The sequence below is a fragment of the Macrobrachium nipponense genome, chromosome 26, assembly GCF_015104395.2.
Source record: "Macrobrachium nipponense isolate FS-2020 chromosome 26, ASM1510439v2, whole genome shotgun sequence".
Lineage (NCBI taxonomy): Eukaryota > Metazoa > Arthropoda > Malacostraca > Decapoda > Palaemonidae > Macrobrachium > Macrobrachium nipponense.
This window is the reverse complement of record NC_087215.1, coordinates 2,289,373-2,300,188: the sequence shown is the minus strand read 5'-3', so window position 1 is coordinate 2,300,188 and position 10,816 is coordinate 2,289,373.

Below are 10,816 nucleotides of genomic sequence, written 5' to 3'. Positions count from 1 at the left end.
AGCAACTCTCTGGTAGACATTAGAGGTGCCTCACACTGAGGGACCTGGGGCAACCGTAACAAACTGTAAGGTCTGTAAGGTAAGGTCTCTCTCTTACTTACTTACTTAATGGGGATAGGAAAGGATGGATTTAATTGGGATGGGGGTTGAATGTATGGGGTGTGGAGGTATGGGGACAGGTATAGAGTACAGTAGGAAATAGAATTAGTGTTAATGTGAATAGAAGGGGGCAGACCCCTTTGCTTTGGTGAGGGTGCAGTCGGTGCATGATTTTTGGCGAGGTGGAAGGGTCTGGAGTGGTGGATGATGATGATGGTTTTTTTTTTTTTTTTTTTTTTGTTCAGTGACGGGTGGTGTCGATGATGTTAAAGTGATTAGATTGCCTCTCTATTGCAGATGTGGATTTTTTTTTTTTATTTTTTTTTTAATAATAACTACCAGCTACAATAATTGGAATTTGGTGGCACTAGTCATACTCATCACAATTGTATCCCTCATGTACACATCTGACACACACAGACTTAATTATATATATATATATATATATATATATATATTATATATATATGATATATATATATATATATATATATATATATATATATATATATATATATATTGTTACGTTTATAGAATCTCTTCGTCTACCCAGTAATTAATTATTTAGTTTGATTTGGAAAACGGCAGCCATTTCCTCCAAATATCAGCTGATTTTAGTAAACGCGGGAAACCAAAATCCGCCAGCCAGAGAGAGGGGGTTCCTAAGTTGGGGAAAATAGACTCTTGTCAGCTTTAGGGACGTATCTAAAAGGGAAGGATGTAGGCAGACTGGTACTTCTTAGGCCTATATCTTAAGCTCTTTTCCTGTGAACCCTCTTCTGGCTGTAAGTTCTGTTTCCAGGATTTCCCCTGCTCGTGGGGGGTTAGCTGACCCCAACACCCAGGCAAAACACCTGCGATCTGCCCCAGTCGTCTCGAGCGTGACAATGGACGGATGTCCAGCCAGCCAGCCTCCAAAACTTAAGCCTAACAGTGTACTGGCGCGCCCGAGCCCCAGACCTAAGACAAAGCCGGGCGCCACATTTTCTACAAAGGTCCACACTGAACATTGCACCCAGGTACGTCTTTGTGAAACGGCATATTGCCAGTCCCTTACATCCTATTATCTATTTGATCCCCATTTTCCCAATTTAATTTCAAAACCAAAAAGAACTCATCCCCCCTTTGTTTCCTCTCACTGCCTCATGGCCGCATGTTTCCCTTGTGTGATCGTCCCAGACAAACGAAGTCATTGCATACCTCAGTGAAACATTAGAGTTCCTTTTCCCCAGTGTTAGAGAACGAAATAATAGTAACTGATAAAAGAAATTCTTTTCCTTTTTATCTTGTTTAATCTGGGATCCTTTTTCCAGATTCCCTGAGTCACGTGCCAAGTCCTCTCTGCCACAAGTGTTGCATTACCCAAGTTTATGAACCAGCTTGTACAAATTCCATTTTGAGCCAGCTATTATCCATTTGTGAGAGATTATAAGTCCCAACGTGTGGACGCTGCATTTACTTTTCTCCAGGCCAGTACGAGCCTCTTGTAAATAAATAGCTGTAAAGTATTTAGCTGAGTTTCTGGTGACCTGTTCCTCTAGAGTAAATTATCACTATAAATCCGTTTTATGGTAAGTTCAAGTAAACATTCACCTTGTTTTCTCCCTTGACTTTTCCTGTTTACGTATCGAGCCTCTCTCAAGGCCAGGCTCATACGTAAAAATGGCGACTCTTGCCAGTATCCTGGCTTGTAAATCGAGTAAAAATGACGACTGCTTGCCAGCATCGAATCTGGGCTTGCTTTAAAAAAAGCTTGTAAATCGCGTTATCCCTTGTAAAACGAATGTAAATGTTTTTCAAAGCGCAAAAAACAAAGCACACTTGCAGGGAAAGACACACACTGGCTCACGGTAAGGTATACCATTCTTTTAATATGATTATTTATAACCTATGTTAGCTTAAGGTACGTTTAAGTATTTTTATTACGAAGTGTTTAAAAGAGTGTAAGTAGAAATATTATATTGTAACGGCCAGAGCGCCGAGTGAATTCTATTTGTAAATCGCATTGTTCTCGTCTGACGAGACACTAACACGTGTGTAGAATAGATGCCAGAAAGTACCAGATCAAACTAGGAAGTGCTTTGCCAGGGTTTATTGCTGTGTTGGAAAGCCTAGCTAGTTAGGAGTATTCTACTAATAGTTACGGCAAAAGAAGTGTACAATTCTTTTGTCTGTGATAGGTTAGGGGAATTCATTTTAACTTAGTTTCATTCCAAGTGTTGGTAACAACCGTTAGCTCTCAGCTTAATTAAGCTGAGCGTACACGCTCCCTCAGGTAAGCTTCGTGCCTGCTCTGTCTCAACCAACCTTCGTTTCTACAAAGCGCAGCCATGTTTTTATCCCTTTAAGCATTATCTCAACGATTTAAGCAAAGTAACGTAAGTCTTGAAAGTTTAACGTAAATAATATTAATCTCGGTACTAGTATCTATCGTTCTGCCAGAGAAATTAACGTAATTCGCCTTGAATAATAAATTAGGAATTTGTGTTGTAAATCCGCCTCGCCTTTACAGAGAATCAGCTGTTTGAACGACACGCTGCACACCGCTCTGCTAGCCCGCTCACACGTTTCACGTCGTAGCTCACTCGCTCGCTGAGCGAAAGTTTCACTTCGGACTTAACGTAACTTCTTTTACAAATGTTTGCTAACATCGTTTAAAATCCTTACCATCATTTCACTTGTCACAGGGACCTAGTATACTTACGTGAAGTTAACGTAAATCTTCAAGGAGTATTGTTAACGTAAAACGCGTCTTTGTGAAATTCATATTGAAATGCAAATCATTTCATAAGCGCAAGCCGCTACCATTAACGTAAACATCGTTCACCGCGAGTGCGTTATCGTTTTCATAAATCGTATTCCAAAGCATTCTTTCATTACACGTTAACGTAAGTAAATCATTTAACGCAAGTTGCGTCATATTAAACTAACATTATTAGTTCAATTCAATACAAGGGAGTTTTTCATATATCATTTTCACCCTCTCTGAGAGAGAGAGAGAGAGAGAGAGAGAGAGAGAGAGAGAGAGAGAGAACCAGAACCCATTATTCACGAAGCCAAGAGTACTACGTTCATTACTTAACCGCATGCAGAACTAACCTTATTTTAGTCTCTTGTGTTTTTCATTTACACTGAGCGTGATACGTACGCGCCTGTGTCCATTGCAGTTTGCAAGCATTTATTTATTTCATTTACCGAGTACTTCAGCGAGGGACTGAGCATTTCTAAAATTACCATTACCTGTCGTTGCCCGAGTGGTCTTTTCTAATTTTTTCACAAAAGACTTGCGTATACCGCAAAACTTCATTACTTCCAGACAAGGAAGCTACCAGGTCTAGGACTGGCCACCACCAGTGCACGTCAGGTCTTACCATTTTACAGTGCCACTAATTCGTGACACTGTCCATCGACTGGCTGCTGAAGTTACTCCCACCTTTTACTTTCTCTCCTCCACCATTACACTCTGCCATGAGCAGTGCCATTTCACTTCAGTATATTTAAGTATACTGCATGTAGTGTCCGGGACACACCAGCACGATACCAGTGCTCCAAAAGGAACGCCTCCTCATAAGTGCCATTGCACCTGTACAGGCCGTACAGGTAGCCATTCTACCTGCGTGTCCGTCCTTACGGAACGCCCAAGAAATTAGTGTGTTCATGTACAAGGGTCAGTGATCCTTTGGAACACTCAACAAGGGAACGCCTCCCGAAGTGCTGCAATACCAGCCCTAAGTGCTGTCAAACCTGCGTGTCCATCCTTACGGAACGCCCAATTTCATTAGTGTATCCGCTATCCCGGATCACCCAATCAAGGGAAACGCCTCCGAAGTGCCGCAATACAGCAATACTAGTGCTGTCTCAAAAAGGAACGCCTCCTGAAGTGCCGCGCACCTGTACAGAGTACAGGTAGCCCTATACCTGCATGTCCGTCTACAGAACGCCCTATTCTTTTAGTGTGGTGTCCATGTACGAGGATCACTGGATCCTTTCGGACCACGTCCAAGGGAACGCCCTCCCCAAAGTAGCCGCAATTCCAAGCACTACTAGTGCTGGCCCCAAGGAACGCCCTCCATTAATGTGCCATTGCAGACCTGTAACAGGACCGTACAGGTAGCCCCTATACCTGCGTGTCCCGTCCTACGGTAACGCCCATTCATTAGAGTATCCACCATTTTGGATCACTCCACCAAGGAACGCCTCCATAAGTGCCGTGCACCTGTATTGGACCTACAGGTAGCCCATTCCAGCGTCTCCGCCCTTAAGTGTCGTACGATGCTGCACGCTATTTTGATTTTCTGCCTCATCAGAAGGTGCCATTCCAGAAGTGCCACCACTTATCGGGACACTTCCCAAGTGCCACAGAGCACCCAGTCTTTTAAGACTTCATTACCATTATCGCAGAACCCATTCCAAGTGAGTGCCACATTACCCAGTAGGCACTCCCATTCCATCCATTACCCTTTCTGGCCATTATTTTCAAATTTATCAGAGCCTCCCAACTGCAGCCTACGGGAAATGTCTCTTCCACCCCTGCTTCCCGTGACTTCTTTGCCAATAGAGCTAGAGGAAGCTCGGAGCCCTCATAACAAACTCTGGGCAAGGTAGGCGGGCCCGGTTACACTGGACCAGCACTTGACCAGTTGGATAAAGGCGCATCAGGATGCCGCGCGCCTGCAAGAAAAGGAAAAGAAAGAGAACCAGAAAAGGAAGGCACGTGAAGAAGAGAGAAAGCATGAGCTAGCTCTCGGAGATGACGCAATCTCTCGGCAAGTTTCCAAGCCCCAGACCATGAGCTGGACTCCCAGTAAGAGGTGGTTGCGGAGGTTCTGCACCACTTGTTGTGTGCGTGGGCATGCTGTGGATTCCGACCAGTGCCCAAGTCGATCTCTACCTTGGGATGAGAGCTTCCAGGGTGAACTTCTCCAAGGCTACCATGTAGCCCTGCCTGATGAACAGTCTCCTCCGGCCTATCAGTGGGTATCCAAGTCATGGCCGAGCTGCTGAAGCCACCAGGTTCCTCCCTCATTGCAAAGAAAGGCATTGCCTAGGGGTGCAAATCCAGACGGACGAAGAATTCCAGTTTTGAATGGATGACGTAACCTCTACTCTGTTCCTTCGAACCTTCTGAATGTGGAAATGCCCCTTTTGGACCAGGAGACCAGGGATACCACATTGTGCCGTCTGGGCGTAGTCGACCCATTTCATGATGTTTACCAGGTAATATTGGGCCGAGATCTACTAAAGCCGTATCGCTCCCCTGGACGCAGCTCCCACTACCAGATGCACCGGATCCCTGCAGCATGCCTCATAATCAAACCTCAATTTTAGGTTCAGAGGCTAGTGCCTCCAATGTCCCCGACATCCTTTCTATTTGCGAACCTTGCCCTGACCCAGTGTCAGAGCCCGAAGTTTCTTCCGCATCATCTCAGCCTCTTACCATTTTACCACCTACCTCCTCCACTTTGGAAGAGGTAAGCCCACCAGTTAACCCAGGACTTGCTTCCGAGGGTGATTCAACGGAGGATTTCTTAACCTCCTACCTCAACTCACTGCCAGAGAGGACTCTTCAACTGTGCCAGAGCACACTGCCAGCCTTGGTGACTCCACAGATTCGCAACCTGTGGGGTGGGCCATCTCGGCCTTACCGTCCAGTGCCACGGAAGAGGTTCTGGAACAAGTTCTGCCGAGACTGTGGCCGCAAGGGTCACATGTCTGCCAACTATGGATGGTGCGCAAATTTTAATATTCCTGCTATCACAATGGCAGTCACAATCCTTCCTTACTAGGACCCCCAGCTAAGGGCCCTATAACTGTCGCACCCCTCCAAAGCTATTATCCGCCAAGCCATGTCAGAGCCTACGACGACTCTGGCGCTCAAAATCTCCCTGATACAGGAAGACCGAGTTCCCCGAGGGGCTAATATTGACAGACGTCAACTAATCACTATTGAAGGCATCAATCATATTAAATTGATCCTTCCAACCGTCCAATTGAGGGTCACCAGACCTCACTTCTCCAAAGTTTGTACCCTTGCAGTTGCAAGCTACATTCCAGGAGGTTATGACCTCCTCCTAAGGGCAAGACATGAAGTCTCCCTCGCATTTCAAAAAGCCTAGGGTCCTAACCCCACGTCCAATCACTCTAAAGCAAGGAATAATCAAAATTCTACTTCCTCCAGGAAGCACGTCCACCAACCAACAGTCTCCCCCGTTACCAAGGAGGGAGATTGATCATTCACAGTTCCGTTGCAAAACCTGCAACGTACTAGGGCACTCCACGAATTGGCCTAGGTGCCCTAGCCAACTACCAGCAGCGCACTGTTCATTTTCCACAAGGCTTAGCCTTCCACAAGAGACAGGAACCTCTGTCCTCCCATTTCCAGGGCACGCTGAGAGGTATTGCACCTCTGGTACCCGTCACAGTCCAGTCGACCTCACTCTCTGCCAGTGCCCACTTGGCAGCACTGAGCAGTGCCAAGCTCCGTCCAGCCTGGACATAGAGCCACCACCGAACTTGACCTCTGCGCCTGGCCCCGAGCTAGTGCCGGCGCCTAACCTAATCAAGGATCCTCCTACAGGAGATCCTCCAACCAAAAAAACAGGCATGGAGCTTACCGCGCCCATGGCCAATCTCCAGCCCATAATTCTTATTCAGCCTCACCTCTGTCGCCCGAGGATGAACCTCCGGCAGACCTTACCTTCATACCTCCTCTGGAAAACCAGGAACTGCCCGACACGGAGTCAGCCTGGAGTTTTCCCCTTACGACGGCTGTCGCAGCAGCTGAAGTGAGGGCCTCCCCTGCAGTAGTTTCCACCTCTACGACGGTTGCTGCAGATACCGAAGTAGGGTGTTTCTCCTGCAATCCCTCAGGCAACCCACTGCCTCTGCTCCTGACGGCGTTTCTGGCCTTACCCAGAGTCGGTGCCTCCGTCTACTCCTAGAACTGGTATAGCCAGGTCCTGGAGGAATAAGAAGAAGAAGAAGGGACGTAACAAATCATTAACACATAACCAAAGAGCCACATGCTCTCCTTGACACCTGTGCCCGAGGTACAGTGCCGCATTCCAATTGCAGAGTGATCCTGGCACCTACCCAGAGAAGGTAGCCAGCCTGATCTCTGCCAGTAAACTAACCCTCTAACCCCTAGAAATTGTGATACTAACACTCATGTAAATGTCATAATTACCTCATTGCATTTCCATCCTGGCACTCCACTAACCACTCATCATCCTCAACGCATCATTACCTCACTCATGTATTTTAACAATTCCGGCGACACATTACTGCTGTGCATACCACACTCTGGAATGATTGCATCTCGAATTACTTACTGTAGAATGAGTAGGTTAGGCGAATGATTTTAGTACCAGGGCATTAGGCGGTTAGTAGCAAGTAGAATTTTCGAGTAACCTTAATTCTAGGGGTAGAGTAGACTGTCGTCACAGACAACCCGTAGTTATTACTTAGGCTAGACTACATTACTACATTAAGTTAGTACACTTAGCATCTCCGCCTATAAGTTAAGTAGGCCACTGTAGTTAGCTGTATCGCTGCTCTAAAAACTTCAAGTTAGAGTAGGGGAGAACTGGGTAGTCGAGAAGCGATCAACTTATTTAAGCCAAGACCTTCAGCCCGAAAGGGAGTGAATGCCTTCTTAACAGGGGGAGCTGTTACCGTTTATAGATCTCTTCGTCTATCCAGAATTAACCCTCTTACGCCGATTGGACGTATTAAACGGTCGTGTTCATGTCTCGTATGCCGATTGGACGTATCATACGTCGGCTCAAAAAGTTTTTTAAAAATTCGCGGAAAAATACTTATAGGCCTACCAGCCAAAAACTTTTGTATCACGCGCCTTGGGGGATGCTGGGAGTTCACGGATCAAGGCGTTGTTTTGTTTACAATCGCTACGCAGGCGCGCAAGCGCGAATTTCTTTCTTATCGCACTAAAAAGTATCAGTGACACATCTCGGAAATTATTTCGTCACTTTAACATAGTTTTGCACCATTTAAATTATCCCCTTTACATGAAGTATTATATATGAAAATGTGCGCAATTTCATGTAAAATACAACAAAAAATACTCAAGATTGTAGCTTGTTTTATCAGTTTTGAAATATTTTCATATAAATAACAAATAAGTGCAAAAATTTCAACCTTTGTTGGTCAACTTTGACTCTACAGAAATGGTCGAGAAAACGCAATTGTAAGCTAAAATTCTTATATTACAATAATATTCAATCATTTGCTTCATTTTGAAACAAATTGGACGTCTCTAGCACAATATTTCGATTTATGGTTAATTTATGAAAAAACGTTTTCCTCACGTTCGTGCGATAACTCTTCCGATAAATTTTTTCGTGCGATTGTCCTAATGTTTGCACCCTTTTAAATTTGCCGTTACATAAAGTTTTATATATGGAAATGTGCGCAATTTCATGCACAATACAACAATAAACAACCCATGGTTGTAGCTTTTATCAGTTTCGAAATATTTTCATATAAAGAACGTTAAGTGCAAAAATTTTCCTTCGGTCAACTTTGACTCTACCGAAATGGTCGAAAAAAACGCAATTGTAAGCTAAAACTCTTATATTCTAGTAATATTCAATCATTTCCTTTAACCTAATTTGCAACGACTTGGAAGTCTTTAGCACAATATTTCGATTTATGGTGAATTTATGAAAAAAAAAAAAAAAACATTTTCCTTACGTTCGCGCGGTAACTCTTCCGAAAAATCAGAATTTTTTTGTTCGATTGTCGAAATGTTTGCACCATTTAAAATTAGCTGTTACATAAAGTTTGATATATGAAAATGGTGCGCAATTTCATGTAGAATACAACTAAAATGATTGAAGGTTGTAGCTTTTCTCTTTTTTCGAAATATTTGCACATAAATCACGATAAATAGAAAAAAAAACCACGTTCGGTCAAATTTGACTCTACCGAAATAGTTGACAAAAACGCAATTGTAAGCTAAAAAACTCTTACGGCCTAGTAATATTCCGTCCTTTTTCTTCATTTTGAAAACAAATTTTAAGTGTCTAAAACAATATTGTGATTATGGTGAATTTTTGAAAAATATATTTACCTTCACTCCGCGCGCCAATTCGCGGCCGCAAGTCTCCGAAATACGTAACCATCGCCATTATCCTAGTATTTGTCTCCTTTTTCATTATTAGCCGTCTTTGTTTTTATAAAGTTTTCATATATCAAAATGTGCGCAAATTTATGAAAAATACAATAAAAAAATAATTGAAGGTTGTTTAGCTTTTTCCATCTCCGAAAATATGTGCATATAAGAAAATATATATATAAAAAATTTCGACATTTTGGTCAAATTTAACTCGTCCGAAATGGTCGAAATCTGCAATTCTAATCTAAAAACTCTTACGTATCGTAATATTCAATCATTTGTCTTAATTTTGAAAACAAATTGGAAGTCTCTAGAACAATATTTAGAATACGGTGAATTTTTGAAAAAAAGATAACATTTTTTTTACGTCCGCGCATTACGAATTCGTACATCATTTTGTGATAATATTTTTCCGGTGTTGCTTTTATTGTTTTACTATGTATTATATATCAAAAGGATTGCAATTTAGTGTAAAATACAACGAAAAAAAAAAATTAACTCGTTAGCTTTGACCGTTTTTGCAACAGCGTGATTTGAATACAATATCTATGAATTTTTTTTTTTGCTACCATATATCGCATTATTTACATATGATAATGATTTATTATTTTTCATTTCTGATGAATTGCATACTAAACTTCAAGCAATGACAAAAAAATGAGCCAAAAATTAACTCTCAATCTTCAAAACTAAGCACGCTGTGATTTTTTGAAAAAATTATTTTTTCCGCTTCCGCGCTCACTCCAAACCGGCGCCGGCATACAGGAGTGGTTTTGATTGTTAGGGCTTCGGCGTAAGAGGGTTAATTAATTAGTTTGATTTGGAAAACGGCAGCCATTTCCTCCAAATATCAGCTGATTTTTAGTAAACGCGGGAAACCAAAACCCGCCAGCCAGAGAGAGGGGTTCCTAAGTTGGGGGAAAATAGACTCTTGTTTCAGCTTTAGGGACGTTATCTAAAAGGGAAGGATGTAGGCAGACTGGTACTTCTTAGGCCTATATCTTAAGCTCTTTTTCCTGTGAACCCTCTGCTGGCTGTATGTTCTGTTTCAGGATTTGCCCTGCTCGTGGGGGGTTAAGCTGAACCCCAACACCCAGGTGGCCCCCAAAACACCTGCGATTATCGACCCCAGTCGTCTCGAGACGTGACAACGGACGGATGTCCAGCCAGCCAGCCTCCAAAACTTAAGCCTAACGGCGTACTGGCGCGCCCGAGCCCCAGACCTAAGACAAAGCCGGGCACCACATTTTCTACAAAGGTCCACACTGAACATTGCACCCAGGTACGTCTTGTGAAAACGGCATATTGCCAGTCCCCTTACATCCTATTATCTATTTGATCCCATTTCCCAATTTAATTTCAAACCAAAAAGAACTCATCCCTTTGTTTCCTCTCACTGCCTCATGGCCGCATGTTTCCCTTGTGTGATCGTCCCAGATAAACGAAGTCATTGCATACCTCAGTGAAACATTAGAGTTCCTTTTCCCCAGTGTTAGAGAACGAAATAATAGTAACTGATAAAAACGAAATTCTTTTCCTTTTATCTTGTTTAATCTGGGATCCTTTTTCCAGATCCCCTGA